Below are 9,948 nucleotides of genomic sequence, written 5' to 3'. Positions count from 1 at the left end.
GCTAAGCAAAAGTAAAGGATTTTCTTTAATTACATTCTTCTCATAAGGAGTAAATGAATGGGCTTGAGAAAAGCAACAAACAAAATTACCTGTATGAAAAACTCAAATCCATATTATCTGAATAAACCAGCGTTGCGCCTGCAAACATTTTGTAGCGCAGGGAACCTTAGGCCCTCTAAAATCTGTAGATATTATTGGACTCCAACTTCCGTATGCCCTAGGGAGCATTACCTATGGTCAGGGATGAAGAGTGGTATAGTCCAATGACACAAAGAAGGCCACATGTTATGGCGTCGAGGTAGTGCCATCAGTGTACATATATCAAAATTATGAGGCAGGATAGAACTCTTAGAAAGCAAATGAGATTTTGGAATGTTTGCAGGAGACCAAATCCGTAACAATGACCTTGCCAGAACTGACAAATGTCTGTCCGGCTCATCATTCTTTTTTGCTCACAGCAGCCAATCAGATGCTTCTGCAAGATCACAAGCCATTCGTGAAGATGATGAGCCTCTCTTGTGTTTGCCCTCAGAATCTGGCATTCAAAGGTATATTGTCTTTGTATCCGGCAACAGCTTTCCCCTTCCCAATGGAAATGGTAATTAATTATCTGTAGCAGTTTACTGGTGAGCTGAAAAAGAACCTCACAGAGATCTTCAAGCACACACATGCACATACACGGTAACTGCCTCCTTGCGGCATTGTCTCACGCAGCTGTGATCTATGAATATTACAGTCATATGAGTGGAGATTATGACTTGGGTTGTTCTTTCACCCAGTTGACACGCTGCCAGGAAGAAACAAAGAAGGAAGTAATGTTGCTCACCACAAAAACAAGAGAGAAAACAACAGATTTTCTCAAATTTTGTTGGTGCATGACATGTTTTGGACAGAAGATTTTCCCCCTCCCCTTAAGTTCTCAAGCAGACTTTTATTTTAGGCAAATCCCCTATCCACATTTGAATGACAAACATATATTCCACTCATTACAAATGAGAATAAAATGGCTGTTATACCTTTGTCGCTGGACCTACTTACTGAAGAGTCATTGGGCTCCACAACACAAGGTGAATTTAATGAAAACTTTAAAAGGTAAAAACGAAACACTCCCAAATCTTGATAATACTAGTCCTCAATAGACTTCTTCACTCAGGGTCGAAATGGAAATGTGTTCCCAAGCCATCCCTGCAAACAGAAGAAAGCTAATCAAGAGGGAAAGACCCATGAAATCAAGCCTGAAATATTTTCGCACACACATCACAGCCACATGGAATTGTTCCGCATAGGGCTGGTCCAAACGTTGCATGGTCTTAGGTCAGTGGTGTTCAAACTTTTTCAAAGAGGGCCAGATTTGATGAAGTGAAGGGCAGTGAAGGCCGACCAAAGGGACAACCAAAGTTGTTGACCTTTTTTTAGGACACAGGGGCAGTTGACCAAACTGGCAGCTGAAACCTACTGCGATGCTGACAGTGGGACAGCATCTTCCAATATGCCTGAAGCCAGGAAGCTAGCTGGAGGGAGAAGGAACAGACCCTGTGGCACACACACAGCTCGGTCCTCCAACACCTTGACGCTGCTCCCTGCCCTCAACAACTGCTACGTGAGGCAGCTGCCTCCCTCACACACCCTAATATTAGGGCTGGCTCTGATACCACACAGAAGTAACTGCCATGTGCTTTAGTATGCATAAAGGGAGCTAAAGCCTTGAGCAGGAAGAGGCTGCACTCCTCTACAACGTGTATTCTGATTTTTCTCATTATGTAGATATGTGTGATTTTTCAGCCCAGCGAGACAATGATGTGCTTGTCTTAATCACCGCAGCAATGGAGCTGCTGTATTAGAATCACAGAACTGTAGAGTTGGAAGGAACTTGGAGGATCATTCCTACAATGCAGGAATCCCAGCACAGAATCATAGGATTGTAAATTGGGAAGGGCTGTAGCTCATTGGTGAAGCATCTGCCTTGCATGCAGAAACTCCCAACTTCAATCCCCAGCATCTGCAGGCAGGGCTGGGAGAGATTCCCTGCCAAAACCTTGGAGGGCTGTTGCCAGTCTGTGCAGGCAATATTGAGCTGGCTGTTGTTCCACCTATATTCTGCTATTCCTTACTCAATTTATAAATAGCCCACATCTGTGGACTGGGGTCAATTTTATCCATGTCGATATCTAGTATTTGGTCTACTCAAACTTGTGCAAAACAGAGAAAATACCAGATGACATGTATTAGGTATGTGTAAAAAACACACCTTTAAGCTTGCACCTTTAAAATGACCTGTAAAAGACCTTAATGTAGCATAAGGTAAAGTACCTATTTATCTACTTGCACTTTGACGTGCTTTCAAACTGCTAGGTTGGCAGGAGCAGGGACTGAACAACGGGAGCTCAGCCCGTCACAGGGATTCAAACCGCTGACCTTCTGATCAGCAAGTCCTAGACTCTATGGTTTAAGAGACAGTGCCACCCGCGTCCCTTTAATGTAGCATACACCCATGCAAATAATTTGCTGTGCTTCCTTCTTGATCAATGTAACAGTTAGTTGCTGACTAATCTTAAAACAAGGGATAATAGAAAACATGAATCCAATACATTTTTTAAAATGTAGACAAGTTATGGCATTCTGCTATTCATGATTGCAGACACTCCATTCTGTTTCCCCTCCCTGTTATTTCTCCCCCACCCCACCCCTGCACAACAGACACTTAGCACTCTGTGATCCCCAAGTGCAGTTAGGGTTCTCCTCTCTTTTCCAAAGTTTTTTGTAATTTTCCAAACTTGGGATTGCCCCCAGGGGTGAAGCTGCATGTTCTGGCACCGGGGGGTGAAGAGCAGGCAGGGGCGTGGCTGGCGTGTGTCCTGGGGGCGCGGCATGTCACTCACAGGGACGTGGCGCCTGGAAGGGGGGGGGTGCACTGTCAGGAGTTCAGCCTACACTCGAGTAGGACCCTGGCAGAGACACATGCCCGACTGGCATGTTCTCTCCCTCCTGGTCTGTCGTTCGGGAGCTTCAAAAGCGTTTTTCAGCCCAAACATCACAGCGACTGATGCCAACAGACATCGGCACACTCAGGGATCCGCAGAGTTTGTGCAGTTGCGTAACAGACCCCATCAACTCAGCATTTTGGCTAATCTACTTTATTTACATATAAACACACACGGAGCACTGCAGCATGGCTCCCTCTCTCTCTAGCATCTGAGAGCAAAGAGAAAAAACAAAGGACAATAGTCCCACTTCACAGAACACAGTAACACAAACATCCTGTCTTCATCACTTCCCACTCTGTGGAGTCAAAACATATACCGTCATGTGATAGACAACAATCCTATGACTGCAATCACGGAGCAGGAATTCTAATGGTGCCGGTGATTGCCAGTGAATCCGCCAGTGATTGCCCCATACCTCCCCCCCTGTGGTTGGATGGGGCCGATTTGGGTTTTGACTACATGAGCAATGGCACTCACAGCCCAAACATCAGAAATAGAAGGGAATGATGTCACCATATGCCACTGACAGAGGGGGGAGTTTTCCTAAACTCAGCTCAGCACATGACTCATGATATGGGCAGGTGTGCCAGGCGGATCACTCTGTCTAGCATACCAACATGTCATGAAGCTTTGAGCAGCTGGCCAGGGAGCATAGTGTTTTTTTAGAATATCGGAGGCTGGTGCTATCAAGTTCTTCTCATGCAGCCTTCAAGTGCACTTATGGTGAGAAGAATCTGTAACTAGGAAAAAGCTGCTGCTGCTGTTACGCAAGACTTTAAGTCAGGAGGTTGAACTTTATTGAGGAAAGCTGCTTGACAATCCCTGACAATCACCACAACATTCTTTTGCTATTTTTCTGGTCCTCTCCACTCCAAGTGAGCTCTCAATGTGATCACTTCAGTTAAGTAAATGCAATTTCAAAGAGTCCCCTGCTGCAAAGAGAAGGAATCCAAACAATGTTAAGGCTCTGTACTTTGTGGATTTCTCTTACCACATAAATACAGAGAAATGACTAAACCAAGTTAGAGACAACTTTCCTTCCAGGCCTTTTTCTAAAACTGTAACACACTCCAGTTGCTGCAAATGGATAATACCCATATTTCTGTCTAGTAAAGTAGGTTAACCTTTGCACCTACTTGTTGGAGAACTCTGAAGTGCTCTTGATTATTTGTACAGTAGCTGAAAGATTACATGGCTCCTCTCAGATAATTTGTTTAAGCACAACAACAGTGGTCCAATTGCTCCATTGTGCCAGAGACAGGATCAAGATGTCCTCCGTCCTCCAGGGTACAGTTCTGCTGCAGGAATATTTTGTGCAACCTTTGCGATCGTGATTGAAGCGTGGAATGTGGTTGCATGAGTGCCAAAAACACCTATGGAATATTGTAGAAGCAGGGACTCTTTGACCTTCCTAATGATGTTGGACTCCAACCCCCATGCGCCCCAGCCAGTATGACCAAAAGTAAGGGGTGATGGGACTTGTAGTCCAACGTCAATCACAAGTGATGGAGCTTGCTTCATTCAGTGAAGGCTGATCCAACTGCAGTCCATCTGCCTTCTTGCTTACAACCAGTCCTGGCTGCCTGCTTCATTCTCCTTAATCTCAGTATTGCCATTGTAGAGCTCAACAGGGAGGAAGAGGATGGGAGACAATACCAGGACTGATTGGCTCTGCCTGTCAGCGGCTCTGGCTACTGTTGACATCCTGGCTTTCTGTCCTACCTGACCCAGTGGGCACCAGCCACCACTATCTCCACCCCATCATATGCTCATAGTTTTCCCCTTTTATTATTATTCTATATTCTCTAGATACTTAATGCCTCAATGCAGTACCACCTTACAGCCTCTAGTCAGGGTCTCTTCTCAAACTTGTCATGTGCTGATTCTTCACACACACACTCCCAGTTGGAGGGAGGCATCTTTCCCCCAGCGCTGATGGTTATCTCATTCAAAAGCAGAACAACCATTTGCAACAGGTTCCTAATCATTACCTCCCATCAGCCAACTGTCTTTGGGCTGTTAACCAGCAATCTGCCTAACAAATGAACAGTCAGCCAGAAGCTGTTTTAACCAGCAACTTGCATGGCTTTAAAAGAGAGTTTAGACACATTGACCCCATTTGCTGTGTCAAATTACTTGGTTTGGGGGTGGTGACGGCATGAAACAAGGGGTTTGAGGGGTTTGTGGCACAAAACAGCACTAAACTAGCACTAAATGTTAGCATCAGTTTGGGGAGGGATCCGGAATTTTGGGGTCACATGTTAATGAAGCTGAGTGAAAGGGGTTATCAGTGGGATTTCACTCGGTGATTTCACTCGGTGTTTCAGCTCAGTGATTCAGCTCCGCTCAGAGGCTGCCCGCATCTGGCTGTGCTCTGTTGTGGATCGATCCCATCCTCGTTGCCAGTGTTAAGTTGTGGGTGAACATATCAGACGACACAGCAATTCTTCAAACAGCTCTTGTTTATTCACAGGCCAGAACAGAACTGAACTGAAGGGTTCAGTCAGACTGCTTATATAGAGCTCCAGTACAACGTAACTTTAACAACTTTCTGTAACTATCCAATCACTGAATGTCACTTTCAATTCCTTATTTGCATATGTGGACCTGAGTAAAAACTATCTACAGTATCCCCCTGCTGGCCCAGGTTGAGAACTTCAGTGCATAACAGCTACTAAGCATGATGGTCTTCTACCTTCCCGATTTGGGACAGTGTGATGCCTCTAAGGTGGAGAGAGAACCCTGGCATTCAGTTCCTGCTTGTTGCTGGTCACTCTGAAAACAAGAGGCTGGACTACATGGGCCTTTGGCCTGATCCAGCAGGGCTCTTATGCTCTCACTTTCTTATAAGCCATAACGACACAATATGATTGTTTTACAAAACCACCTTCCAAGGTCCAAAGTGTTGGAACAATTATGCTATAACATTTGGCACTGACAAGGCATTTAGTGGAGCTAACGCCCCTGACTTTAATAGCTTAATGTTTATAATTTTAACTCGGCACACTTTTACCATTATTTGCAAAGCTTATCTATTGATTTGCAGCATGTAACACGGCAATGAGCAATTAGTTCCCCATCACCGTGTATTCCTTTTAGTGCAAAACGCTAACTCCTCCACCCCTGCTTTATAGCCATGCTTGATAAACACACACATGTATGTTTTGACCCCAAGAGGAGGCATGGCAGGAAATTCATATTTGCTAGAGTCAGCCAGGCAAGAGGCTATTTTCAAGCCAGTGATGCAGTAAATACAGGCTATTTTCTGCATCAGTAAAAACTGCTGTACCCCCCAGTGAAGTGTATCGTTTCCAGTCTCAAACACACCTGGAAGCCAGTGCTGCCCCTTAATCCTAAGCAAGCAAGGATGGGTTTTGTTTACTTAATAGTGAGAAAGACACTGGGTGGTATTAGACTAGATCTGAAATCAATAGACTTAAGTTAATTGTGCGTATGGCTTTGGCAAATACAACCCACTCTGCACATGTTCAGAGGCCCTTAAATATGTAGAGACAGCCACTCTAGATATTTCAGGAATCTGCTGAAGCACTAAAAATAGATTATTGGTCTAAACCTGGCACTAATTAAGCTCTTCCCATGCAAGAATTAAAAGTCTGCATTTTGCACAACTACCAAATGCAGCGTGGGGGAGTGGGGAGAAAATTATTCATCAGACTGATGATTCTCTGCAGAATACTAATCCATTTCTATATCTTCCTCAGACTATTAAGGGGTGTAATCTCATGTATTATTCAAACTGTGTTTTTCAGAAGACCAAAACATTGGAAAGATCAGACTACTGTGCAAGCACCTTTCTTGCAAAGTTGAAGAACATTTTGAGGGGAAGCAGCGACAAGATCACAATATCCTTGCAACAGAATCCTTCCACCTGCAGCAAACAAATCTGCCTGATTGGAATCCAAATAGAACACACAAAGCAAATATGTGGTAACATTCTGAATTGATAGCGATTCCATCAGCTTGCTTGCAACGCTCCAGGCTTTTTAAAAATAATAATTTGGCAGTGTATAAAATACATCTCCTTGACACTTGCTTTACCATTACATAACACTGTAGTGTAGATGGAGCCATAGCCAGCATCAGGGCACTGTTGGGTGCCTTCTGAGGCCCATATCCCAGCAGGGCCTGGTGAAAGTGTGAAAAGCAGTGATAAAAAGGAAGTGATGGCAGGGATGTAGCATGAGGAAGGGGGGGTGCTGCCAGGGCAATCGCCCCGGACACCTTTTTTGGGGGGGCTGCTCATGCAGCCCCCCTGAGCTAGCCCTTTGCCACTTTGGAGGGACACCAGTTGGATATGACCCAATAGAAGTGTGGAGGGGGGGTGTATGAGAAGAGAAATATTTGCAGCTCAGAGCTCTAGCTTCATGCTTTTCTTATTTCTTATGTTGCTTTTGCCACGGTCTGCCTGGCTGGTTTATTTCTTCTATGTATGCTTAATTAAAGCCAATTGTTGAACTGTGACACACACACACACAGTTGGAAATGATGTTAGGAAATGGCATCTTAGGTGTTACTTCACTCTTGTCTTTCAGTTGCTGTTGTCTCCAATATGATTTACACATAGAAATATTTATATACCACCAATCCATATGATATAACATGCTGGTGTGCAACAGTATATAAAATAAAACATAAAACACCATAAAAACAGTAAAAAAGAAAGAAAAGTTATATAGGCATGTCTACATACAAAAGGTCTGAAAGTCAAAAGTGAGAGTGCCTGCTGGATGAATAGGACTGGTGTATAAATGCCCGATTTCTAGAGGACACCAGTCAATTCTTTGTAACCCTGGGGACTAGTAATATTCCGCCGAGTGACCTCATGCTGGACCTCATCATTGTCCTTCCATATAGCAATCTTACAGTTCCAATTCTTCTTAGTTCCATGATTTGCACTTGGAAAGAAATCTAAGGCCCCACAGTTGCCTAAACTGTACCAGCTCAGAGTTTCACTACTTCTTTTTCTAAGCTCATCACATCCAATTGATGCAATGGTCAAGTGAGGGTCAAGTAGTTGGCTAATACCTACAGCCTTCTATGGAACCAGAGATGGCTTGGACAGCCCAAAATATAAAGGAAACTGTCTGAATGTGGAATGCTTGTGGTTTAACCTTTAACCTTTGAATCTGTGGCTTTCACCAGTATAGAGGGACAAATAACTAGCTAGCAGTAGATATGTTTGCACACTGGGTTAATAAATCACACTGCACACAAGTTGTACGCTAGAGTATGCAGCCTGATCAATCCTGCTTCCCTTCTCCCCCATATAGCTTAGCTTTATGCCATAGCACAGCCCAATGTCATTGGCACTCCAACAACAAACATGGTTTCAGACTGGGTAGCGATTGTGGCCTGTGAGGGCAGAACATACCATGATCCTCAGTGTGGATGTAAAACCAATGCAATTTGTTGTTGTTATAGCCACTGCTGCAACAGTGGTACATAGTTATCTCCTGCTTGGATTACTGCAATGTGCTGTACACGGGGCTACCTTTCGAGGAGACTTGGAAACAACAACAATTAATCCAGAAAGTGGCTGCCAGACTGCTGACTGGGAGCCACTGCCAGAACCACGTAACACCAGTTCTAAAAGACCTACATTGGCTACCAGTACGTTTCCAAGCACAATTCAAAGTGTCGGCTTTGCCATTTAAAGCCCTAAATGGCTTCAGCCTGTGTATACCTGAAGGAGCATCTCCACCCCCCATTGTTCAGCCCAGACATTGAGATCTAGCTCCAAGGGCCTTCTGGCAGTTCCCTCATTGCGAGAAGTGAAGTTACAGGCAGAGGGCCTTTTCAGTAGTCACACCCACCCCATGGAACCCCCTCCTGTCAGATGTCAAAGAGATAAATAATTATACTACCTTCCGTAGACATCCGAAGGCAGCCTTAAATCCGGACACTTTTAATGTGTGATGTTCTATTGTGTTATTGTTGTGTTTCCATATATTATGTTGGGAAGCCGCCCAGAGTGGCTGGGGCAACCCAGCCAGATGGGCGTGGTAAAAAATAAAATAAAAATAAAAATTATTAGCCCAAAGCATCCAAAATGTACACACTGTACCTCATACTCTTTTAAATTTGGGAATTGCTTTTAGGTTAATCTGTTTAGGACCTTGCTATAGTGCAGATGCACTACACGAAGAATTGTCTTAATGCAACATTGTGATACTGCATGGGCAGGAACTGACCCCCCCTGCAAAAAAGAAAGAATTGTACACAGTTTTGTATACACAGCTGCACGCAGTACATTTTGTACACAGCATTGTTGAAGCAGCTGACCTCTTTCCCTTTTGGCACTGAAAGCCAAATCAATCAGTCCAGCCAGGTGCAGTCAGGGAGGAAAAAACCTGCTCATCATCAATAGATGCTGGCAACTGTTTTCAAGATCCCCAAGCCTTGGGGGCAAAGCTTTGTTTTGGTATCATGAAATTAGATCTCTAAGTGATACCCACATTTAGCACATTCTTCAGGTGAGGCTGTCACTTCATCTCCATTTCAGAAAAGCAGGTCTGCTTTTTACCAACTATCAGCTATTTTTAGGCAAAGGAACCCACTTAAAATGTGCATGAATTTAAATGAATTTATATGGGTAAATGAAAAAGTGGTGTTTGCTTATTAAATTTGTTCCCAGTTAGGCAGCTTAAATGACTTGGCACATCAGTGGATGTGAAATTTTTGAAATAAGGTGCACTATGCAGAAAAGAGTAAAAGCACAGCATAAAGTAGGCTAAAAAAAAAATAAATAAATTTGCATGTAACTGAAATCTGGTAGGTCATGAAGGTGCACTAGGCAAATGACCCCCCGGGGTTGAGTCATGAAGGGTACTGATTCTAGTATACTTAATAGTGAACTGTATGTCAAATCCCAATTAAATAGCATATTTCCAAAAATATGAAGCATGTTCCTGACAAAAGAACAAAAGTATGTGATTAGCTCTCC

The 9,948-nt window shown here is 43.8% G+C and overlaps 1 long non-coding RNA gene across 2 annotated transcripts in view; it reads right to left on the bottom strand.

Moving 5' to 3' along the window:
* LOC310682563 overlaps positions 1-9,948 on the bottom strand; it is a 238,227-nt gene that overhangs the window by 227,933 nt on the left and 346 nt on the right. Inside the window, exons 2-3 of one of the 2 annotated variants that reach the window (XR_014513999.1) lie at positions 8,870-8,925; positions 317-1,185 (exon numbers count right to left, since the gene is read on the bottom strand). This is a non-coding gene — a long non-coding RNA (uncharacterized lncRNA). Of the gene's footprint in view, positions 1-22; positions 1,186-8,869; positions 8,926-9,948 lie in introns of those variants that run through there. The other variant, XR_014513998.1, reaches the window with a different exon arrangement.

The sequence above is a fragment of the Podarcis tiliguerta genome, assembly GCF_965153285.1.
Source record: "Podarcis tiliguerta genome assembly, chromosome: 7".
Lineage (NCBI taxonomy): Eukaryota > Metazoa > Chordata > Lepidosauria > Squamata > Lacertidae > Podarcis > Podarcis tiliguerta.
Note: the sequence above shows the minus strand (reverse complement) of the source record. Positions and strands in the feature narration are given on the sequence as shown.